Raw genomic sequence first — 10,000 nt, 5'->3', positions numbered from 1 at the left:
AAGTCATCAAAAAAAGGCGGAAATTTGACTAAGTGCCATCATTTTAGAGTACCAGGACTATAGCTGGGGAATTGGAGCCCTCTGGTGGACACTCGCTGCAAATGCACCCTGAATTAAACACATTATTTCCAGTTCTTTTGGGGCCCTATTTTCAGGCGTAAATTTGACTAAGTGTCTAGGGGCATGTCCCTTTAAGAAGGCCGACCTGCTATGGTTCTCCACCTGGGTCTGGAACGCCAAATTAGTCCCTCTCCTCGCTGGAAGTCCAAAAAAAAGGCGTGAATTTGACTAAGTGCCTAGGAGGATGTCCCTTTAAGAAGGCCGACGTGCTATGGTTCTCCACCTGGGTCAGGAAAGCAAAATTGTCCCTCTCCTCGCTGGAAGTCCAAAAAAAAGGCGTGAATTTGACTAAGTGCCTAGGAGGATGTCCCTTTAAGAAGGCCGACGTGCTATGGTTCTCCACCTGGGTCAGGAAAGCAAAATTGTCCCTCTCCTCGCTGGAAGTCCAAAAAAAAGGCGTGAATTTGACTAAGTGCCTAGGAGCATTTCCCTTTAAGAAGGCCGACGTGCTATGGTTCTCCACCTGGGTCAGGAAAGCAAAATTGTCCCTCTCCTCGCTGGAAGTCCAAAAAAAAGGCGTGAATTTGACTAAGTGCCTAGGAGCATTTCCCTTTAAGAAGGCCGACGTGCTATGGTTCTCCACCTGGGTCTGGAACGCCAAATTAGTCCCTCTCCTCGCTGGAAGTCCAAAAAAAAAGGTGTAAATTTGACTAAGTGTCTAGGAGCATTTCCCTTTAAGAAGGCCGACCTGCTATGGTTCTCCACCTGGGTACAGAACGCAAATTAGTCCCTCTCCTCGCTGGAAGTCCCAAAAAAAGGCGGAAATTTGACTAAGTGCCATCATTTTAGAGTACCAGGCCTCTATAGAAAAGTTTGGTTTTTTGTCTATGTGTCATCATTTTAGAGTACCAGGGCTATATAGAAAAGTTTGGTAAATTTGACTAAGTGTCTAGGAGCATTTCCCTTTAAGAAGGCCGACCTGCTATGGTTCTCCACCTGGGTCTGGAACGCCAAATTAGTCCCTCTCCTCGCTGGAAGTCCAAAAAAAAGGCGTGAATTTGACTAAGTGCCTAGGAGGATGTCCCTTTAAGAAGGCCGACGTGCTATGGTTCTCCACCTGGGTCAGGAAAGCAAAATTGTCCCTCTCCTCGCTGGAAGTCCAAAAAAAAGGCGTGAATTTGACTAAGTGCCTAGGAGCATTTCCCTTTAAGAAGGCCGACGTGCTATGGTTCTCCACCTGGGTCAGGAAAGCAAAATTGTCCCTCTCCTCGCTGGAAGTCCAAAAAAAAGGCGTAAATTTGACTAAGTGCCTAGGAGCATTTCCCTTTAAGAAGGCCGACCTGCTATGGTTCTCCACCTGGGTACGGAACGCCAAATTAGTCCCTCTCCTCGCTGGAAGTCCAAAAAAAAGGCGTGAATTTGACTAAGTGCCTAGGAGGATGTCCCTTTAAGAAGGCCGACGTGCTATGGTTCTCCACCTGGGTCAGGAAAGCAAAATTGTCCCTCTCCTCGCTGGAAGTCCAAAAAAAAGGCGTGAATTTGACTAAGTGCCTAGGAGCATTTCCCTTTAAGAAGGCCGACGTGCTATGGTTCTCCACCTGGGTCAGGAAAGCAAAATTGTCCCTCTCCTCGCTGGAAGTCCAAAAAAAAGGCGTAAATTTGACTAAGTGCCTAGGAGGATGTCCCTTAAAGAAGGCCGACGTGCTATGGTTCTCCACCTGGGTCTGGAACGCCAAATTAGTCCCTCTCCTCGCTGGAAGTCCAAAAAAAAAGGTGTAAATTTGACTAAGTGTCTAGGAGCATTTCCCTTTAAGAAGGCTGACCTGCTATGGTTCTCCACCCGGGTGCGGAAAGCAAAATTAGTCCCTCTCCTCGCTGGAAGTCCAAAAAAAAGGCGGAAATTTGACTAAGTGCCTAGGAGGATGTCCCTTTAAGAAGGCTGACCTGCGATGGTTCTCCACCCGGGTACGGAAAGCAAAATTAGTCCCTCTCCTCGCTGGAAGTCCAAAAAAAAGGCGTAAATTTGACTAAGTGCCTAGGAGCATTTCCCTTTAAGAAGGCCGACCTGCTATGGTTCTCCACCCGGGTCTGGAACGCAAAATTGTCCCTCTCCTCGCTGGAAGTCCAAAAAAAAAGGTGTAAATTTGACTAAGTGTCTAGGAGCATTTCCCTTTAAGAAGGCCGACCTGCTATGGTTCTCCACCCGGGTCCGGAACTCAAAATTAGTCCCTCTCCTAGTTGGAAGTCATCAAAAAAAGGCGGAAATTTGACTAAGTGCCATCATTTTAGAGTACCAGGACTATAGCTGGGGAATTGGAGCCCTCTGGTGGACACTCGCTGCAAATGCACCCTGAATTAAACACATTATTTCCAGTTCTTTTGGGGCCCTATATTCAGACGGTGTGGAGCCCTCCAGTGGACTCCCGCCTCCAATGCACCCCCATAATTATAGACATCACCCCCCAAATTAAAGGCATCATTTCCAGTTCTTTTGGGCCCCTATTTTCAGACGGTTTGGCGTATTTCCTTGACGCCGGGGAGTCCTACAGGTGTTCCCGGGGAATGAGAGGCCTTTTGTGGGCCAGAAAGAGTGGGGAACCCTTGGAGCCCCTATTTTCAGACAGTTTGGCTTATTTCGGTGACGCCGGGGCGTCCATCAGGTCTTCCCGGGGAATGAGAGGCCTTTTGTGGCCATATGTCAACAAAAGAGTGGGGAAATGGAGCCCTCCGGTGGACTCCCGCTGCAAATGCACCCCCCAAATTAAATACATTAATTCCAGGCCTTTTGGGGCCCTATATTCAGACGGTGTGGAGCCCTCCAGTGGACTCCCGCCTCCAATGCACCCCCATAATTATAGACATCACCCCCCAAATTAAAGACATTATTTCCAGTTCTTTTGGGCCCCTATTTTCAGACGGTTTGGCGTATTTCCTTGACGCCGGGGAGTCCTACAGGTGTTCCCGGGGAATGAGAGGCCTTTTGTGGGCCAGAAAGAGTGGGGAACCCTTGGAGCCCCTATTTTCAGACAGTTTGGCTTATTTCGGTGACGCCGGGGCGTCCATCAGGTCTTCCCGGGGAATGAGAGGCCTTTTGGGGCCATACATAGGTCAACAAAAGAGTGGGGAAATGGAGCCCTCCGGTGGACTCCCGCTGCAAATGCACCCCCCAAATTAAATACATTAATTCCAGGCCTTTTGGGGCCCTATATTCAGACGGTGTGGAGCCCTCCAGTGGACTCCCGCCTCCAATGCACCCCCATAATTATAGACATCACCCCCCAAATTAAACACATTATTTCCAGTTCTTTTGGGCCCCTATTTTCAGACGGTTTGGCGTATTTCCTTGACGCCGGGGAGTCCTACAGGTGTTCCCGGGGAATGAGAGGCCTTTTGTGGGCCAGAAAGAGTGGGGAACACTCGGAGCCCCTATTTTCAGACAGTTTGCCGTATTTCGCACAGGGGAAGTGGGGTAGACAAGTGGAGAGTGTCTGGGGAAAAGTCCACAAAATGATCAAAAATCACACCCAGGTACGAGTGCCACAAGTCCCGCCGCGTCCCACCCGAGTCCGAGGTGCCCCCCACATGCCCAAAACGCACCCAGCAAAGGCGCACTGTGATTGGGAAGAAAAGTTGGAAAAGTGGGCAAAAGTCCGGAAAAATGACCAAAAACCACACCCAGGTTAGAGCCCCACACGTCCTGCAGTCGCACCCGAGTCCTGGGATGCCCAACATGTCCAAAAAAATAAAAAAAAGCCCAAAAAATCAAAAAAATCCCCGGGCCGTATCTTGGACGCCGGCGTACCGCGTTCGGCCCTCGTGCCGTAGTTTGGCGACCGATTGTAAAAATTTGCCGCGACCGGCTAGTTTTTTTCCTTGGAGTAAATAGAGAGTAGATCCAGCAGAAAATATGCACTATAAACAAAGAGAGGGAGTTTGGAGGGGGGCAAAAACGCCCTCTTGGAACTTTTGCAGCAGCACACATCAAACTAGCGGGGAGAAGGCATGCATAGCAAAAGTCCACGAAATGATCAAAAATCACACCCAGGTTCGAGTCCCACAAGTCCCGCCGCGTTCCACCAGTGTGCCTGACATGTCCACAACGCACCCAGCAAAGGCGCACTGTGATTGGGAAGAAAAGTTGGGAAAGTGGGCAAAAGTCCCGAATTTGGTCCAAAATCACACCCAGGTTCGAGTCCCACAAGTCCCGCCGCGTTCCACCAGGGTTCCGGGGTGCCTACAATGTCCACAACGCACCCAGCAAAGGCGCACTGTGATTGGGAAGAAAAGTAGGGAAAGTGGGCAAAAGTCCCGAATTTGGTCCAAAATCACACCCAGGTTCGAGTCCCACAAGTCCCGCCGCGTTCCACCAGGGTTCCGGGGTGCCTACAATGTCCACAACGCACCCAGCAAAGGCGCACTGTGATTGGGAAGAAAAGTTGGGAAAGTGGGCAAAAGTCCCGAATTTGGTCCAAAATCACACCCAGGTTCGAGTCCCACAAGTCCCGCCGCGTTCCACCAGGGTTCCGGGGTGCCTACAATGTCCACAACGCACCCAGCAAAGGCGCACTGTGATTGGGAAGAAAAGTAGGGAAAGTGGGCAAAAGTCCCGAATTTGGTCCAAAATCACACCCAGGTTCGAGTCCCACAAGTCCCGCCGCGTTCCACCAGGGTTCCGGGGTGCCTACAATGTCCACAACGCACCCAGCAAAGGCGCACTGTGATTGGGAAGAAAAGTTGGGAAAGTGGGCAAAAGTCCCGAATTTGGTCCAAAATCACACCCAGGTTCGAGTCCCACAAGTCCCGCCGCGTTCCACCAGGGTTCCGGGGTGCCTACAATGTCCACAACTTACCCAGCAAAGGCGCACTGTGATTGGGAAGAAAAGTAGGGAAAGTGGGCAAAAGTCCCGAATTTGGTCCAAAATCACACCCAGGTTCGAGTCCCACAAGTCCCGCCGCGTTCCACCAGGGTTCCGGGGTGCCTACAATGTCCACAACTTACCCAGCAAAGGCGCACTGTGATTGGGAAGAAAAGTTGGGAAAGTGGGCAAAAGTCCCGAATTTGGTCCAAAATCACACCCAGGTTCGAGTCCCACAAGTCCCGCCGCGTTCCACCAGGGTTCCGGGGTGCCTACAATGTCCACAACGCACCCAGCAAAGGCGCACTGTGATTGGGAAGAAAAGTTGGGAAAGTGGGCAAAAGTCCCGAATTTGGTCCAAAATCACACCCAGGTTCGAGTCCCACAAGTCCCGCCGCGTTCCACCAGGGTTCCGGGGTGCCTACAATGTCCACAACGCACCCAGCAAAGGCGCACTGTGATTGGGAAGAAAAGTAGGGAAAGTGGGCAAAAGTCCCGAATTTGGTCCAAAATCACACCCAGGTTCGAGTCCCACAAGTCCCGCCGCGTTCCACCAGGGTTCCGGGGTGCCTACAATGTCCACAACGCACCCAGCAAAGGCGCACTGTGATTGGGAAGAAAAGTTGGGAAAGTGGGCAAAAGTCCCGAATTTGGTCCAAAATCACACCCAGGTTCGAGTCCCACAAGTCCCGCCGCGTTCCACCAGGGTTCCGGGGTGCCTACAATGTCCACAACGCACCCAGCAAAGGCGCACTGTGATTGGGAAGAAAAGTTGGGAAAGTGGGCAAAAGTCCCGAATTTGGTCCAAAATCACACCCAGGTTCGAGTCCCACAAGTCCCGCCGCGTTCCACCAGGGTTCCGGGGTGCCTACAATGTCCACAACGCACCCAGCAAAGGCGCACTGTGATTGGGAAGAAAAGTTGGGAAAGTGGGCAAAAGTCCCGAATTTGGTCCAAAATCACACCCAGGTTCGAGTCCCACAAGTCCCGCCGCGTTCCACCAGGGTTCCGGGGTGCCTACAATGTCCACAACGCACCCAGCAAAGGCGCACTGTGATTGGGAAGAAAAGTTGGGAAAGTGGGCAAAAGTCCCGAATTTGGTCCAAAATCACACCCAGGTTCGAGTCCCACAAGTCCCGCCGCGTTCCACCAGTGTCTCGGGGTGCCTACAAGGTCCACAACGCACCCAGCAAAGGCGCACTGTGATTGGGAAGAAAAGTTGGGAAAGTGGGCAAAAGTCCCGAATTTGGTCCAAAATCACACCCAGGTTCGAGTCCCACAAGTCCCGCCGCGTTCCACCAGGGTTCCGGGGTGCCTACAATGTCCACAACTTACCCAGCAAAGGCGCACTGTGATTGGGAAGAAAAGTTGGGAAAGTGGGCAAAAGTCCCGAATTTGGTCCAAAATCACACCCAGGTTCGAGTCCCACAAGTCCCGCCGCGTTCCACCAGTGTCTCGGGGTGCCTACAATGTCCACAACACACCCAGCAAAGGCGCACTGTGATTGGGAAGAAAAGTTGGGAAAGTGGGCAAAAGTCCCGAATTTGGTCCAAAATCACACCCAGGTTCGAGTCCCACAAGTCCCGCCGCGTTCCACCAGTGTCTCGGGGTGCCTACAATGTCCACAACACACCCAGCAAAGGTGCACTGTGAGTGGGCAAGAAAAGTTGGGAAAGTGGGCAAAAGTCCCGAATTTGGTCCAAAATCACACCCAGGTTCGAGTCCCACAAGTCCCGCCGCGTTCCACCAGTGTCTCGGGGTGCCTACAATGTCCACAACGCACCCAGCAAAGGCGCACTGTGATTGGGAAGAAAAGTTGGGAAAGTGGGCAAAAGTCCCGAATTTGGTCCAAAATCACACCCAGGTTCGAGTCCCACAAGTCCCGCCGCGTTCCACCAGTGTCTCGGGGTGCCTACAATGTCCACAACACACCCAGCAAAGGCGCACTGTGATTGGGAAGAAAAGTTGGGAAAGTGGGCAAAAGTCCCGAATTTGGTCCAAAATCACACCCAGGTTCGAGTCCCACAAGTCCCGCCGCGTTCCACCAGTGTCTCGGGGTGCCTACAATGTCCACAACACACCCAGCAAAGGTGCACTGTGAGTGGGCAAGAAAAGTTGGGAAAGTGGGCAAAAGTCCCGAATTTGGTCCAAAATCACACCCAGGTTCGAGTCCCACAAGTCCCGCCGCGTTCCACCAGTGTCTCGGGGTGCCTACAATGTCCACAACGCACCCAGCAAAGGCGCACTGTGATTGGGAAGAAAAGTTGGGAAAGTGGGCAAAAGTCCCGAATTTGGTCCAAAATCACACCCAGGTTCGAGTCCCACAAGTCCCGCCGCGTTCCACCAGGGTTCCGGGGTGCCTACAATGTCCACAACGCACCCAGCAAAGGCGCACTGTGATTGGGAAGAAAAGTTGGGAAAGTGGGCAAAAGTCCCGAATTTTATCCAAAATTATACCCAGGTTCGAGTCCCACAAGTCCCGCCGCGTTCCACCAGTGTCTCGGGGTGCCTACAATGTCCACAACTTACCCAGCAAAGGTGCACTGTGATTGGGAAGAAAAGTTGGGAAAGTGGGCAAAAGTCCCGAATTTGGTCCAAAATCACACCCAGGTTCGAGTCCCACAAGTCCCGCCGCGTTCCACCAGGGTTCCGGGGTGCCTACAATGTCCACAACGCACCCAGCAAAGGCGCACTGTGATTGGGAAGAAAAGTTGGGAAAGTGGGCAAAAGTCCCGAATTTGGTCCAAAATCACACCCAGGTTCGAGTCCCACAAGTCCCGCCGCGTTCCACCAGGGTTCCGGGGTGCCTACAATGTCCACAACGCACCCAGCAAAGGCGCACTGTGATTGGGAAGAAAAGTTGGGAAAGTGGGCAAAAGTCCCGAATTTGATCCAAAATTATGCCCGGGTTGGAGTACCACGAGTCCGGCCGCGTTCCACCGGTGTCCCGGGGGGTGCCTGGCATGTCCACAACTTACCCAGCAAAGGCGCACTGTGATTGGGAAGAAAAGTTGGGAAAGTGGGCAAAAGTCCCGAATTTGATCCAAAATTATGCCCGGGTTGGAGTACCACGAGTCCGGCCGCGTTCCACCGGTGTCCCGGGGGTGCCTGGCATGTCCACAACTTACCCAGCAAAGGCGCACTGTGATTGGGAAGAAAAGTTGGGAAAGTGGGCAAAAGTCCCGAATTTGATCCAATATTATGCCCGGGTTGGAGTACCACGAGTCCGGCCGCGTTCCACCGGTGTCCCGGGGGTGCCTGCCATGTCCACAACTTACCCAGCAAAGGCGCACTGTGATTCGGAAGAAAAGTTGGGAAAGTGGGGAAAAAAAGGACCGGGAAATATCCAAAATTATGCCCGGGTTGGAGTACCACGAGTCCGGCCGCGTTCCACCGATGTCCCGGGGGTGCCTGGCACGTCCACAACTTACCCAGCAAAGGCGCACTGTCAGTGGGGAAGACCAAACATGTCTCGGATGCTTTCCAAGTACCTTAACGAGAGAGGCTAAAAAGCACCTGTTTTTACCTTCTCTCGTTGTTGTACTTAGAAAAAAAACGAGAAAATAAAAAATCTGGGTTTTTTTCTAAGTACCTTAACGAGAGAGGCTAAAAAAAACCATTTTTTACCTTCTCTCGTTGTTGTACTTAGAAAAAAAACGAGAAAAAAAATTTTCCCCATTCATTTCAATGGGAGTTCATTTTTTTTTTGGGATTTTTTCTAAGTACCTTAACGAGAGAGGCTTAATTTTTCACCTACTTTTTACCTTCTCTCGATTTTTCGTTTTTTACCTGGTCGACCAAAACACCTCCATCTCGTTACTATGTGCACCATGTCTGACAGGCTGAAATCACAGGGAACGCGTCCGAGTCAAAGTGAGCTATTTTCGGACACAAATATGGTGTTTTTCCCCTCTATCCTCTGGTCCTTTTTTCAAACTGATCTTCCAGCATCTGAGCGACAGGGGCTCATGCAGACACCTGTGTCCGCCCGAGGGGCGCCTTCCCGGACACATATATGGTGCTTCCCCCCTCTTTACCCCGGTCCTTTTTCAAACTGATCTTCCAGCATCTGAGCGACAGGGGCTCATGCAGACACCTGTGTCCGCCCGAGGGGCGCCTTCCCGGACACATATATGGTGCTTCCCCCCTCTTTACCCCGGTCCTTTTTCAAACTGATCTTCCAGCATCTGAGCGACAGGGGCTCATGCAGACACCTGTGTCCGCCCGAGGGGCGCCTTCCCGGACACATATATGGTGCTTCCCCCCTCTTTACCCCGGTCCTTTTTCAAACTGATCTTCCAGCATCTGAGCGACAGGGGCTCATGCAGACACCTGTGTCCGCCCGAGGGGCGCCTTCCCGGACACATATATGGTGCTTCCCCCCTCTTTACCCCGGTCCTTTTTCAAACTGCTCTTCCAGCTTCTGAGCGACAGGGGCTCATGCAGACACCTGTGTCCGCCTAAGGGGCGCTATCTCGGACACATTTTCAACTTTTCCCGCATGAATGAAATCCTGGAACTGATTCCACCCAGGTACTTAGGGCTTCCAGGGCTTGAGCGACAGGGGCTCTGTCCGGAGCGTGTGTCCGCCTAGGGGGCGCTATCTCGGACACATTTTCAACTTTTCCCGCATGAATGAAATCCTGGAACTGATTCCACCCAGGTACTTAGGACTTCCAGGGCTTGAGCGACAGGGGCTCTGTCCGGAGCGTGTGTCCGCCTAGGGGGCGCTGTCCCGGACACATTTTCAACTTTTCCCGCATGAATGAAATCCTGGAACTGATTCCACCCAGGTATTTAGGACTTCCAGGGCTTGAGCGACAGGGGCTCTGTCCGGAGCGTGTGTCCGCCTAGGGGGCGCTGTCTCGGACACATTTTCAACTTTTCCCGCATGAATGAAATCCTGGAACTGATTCCACCCAGGTACTTGGTGCTTCCAGGGCTCGAGCGACAGGGGCTCGGTCCGGAGCGCGCGTCCGCCTAGGGGGCGCTGTCTCGGACACATTTTCAACTTTTCCCGTATGAATGAAATCCTGGACCTCCGTCCAGGTACTCGGGGCTTCCCAGGACTTGAGCGACAGGGG

This window comes from Nerophis lumbriciformis, unplaced genomic scaffold (assembly GCF_033978685.3).
Source record: "Nerophis lumbriciformis unplaced genomic scaffold, RoL_Nlum_v2.1 HiC_scaffold_278, whole genome shotgun sequence".
NCBI classification, from domain to species: Eukaryota; Metazoa; Chordata; class Actinopteri; order Syngnathiformes; family Syngnathidae; genus Nerophis; species Nerophis lumbriciformis.
Note: the sequence above shows the minus strand (reverse complement) of the source record.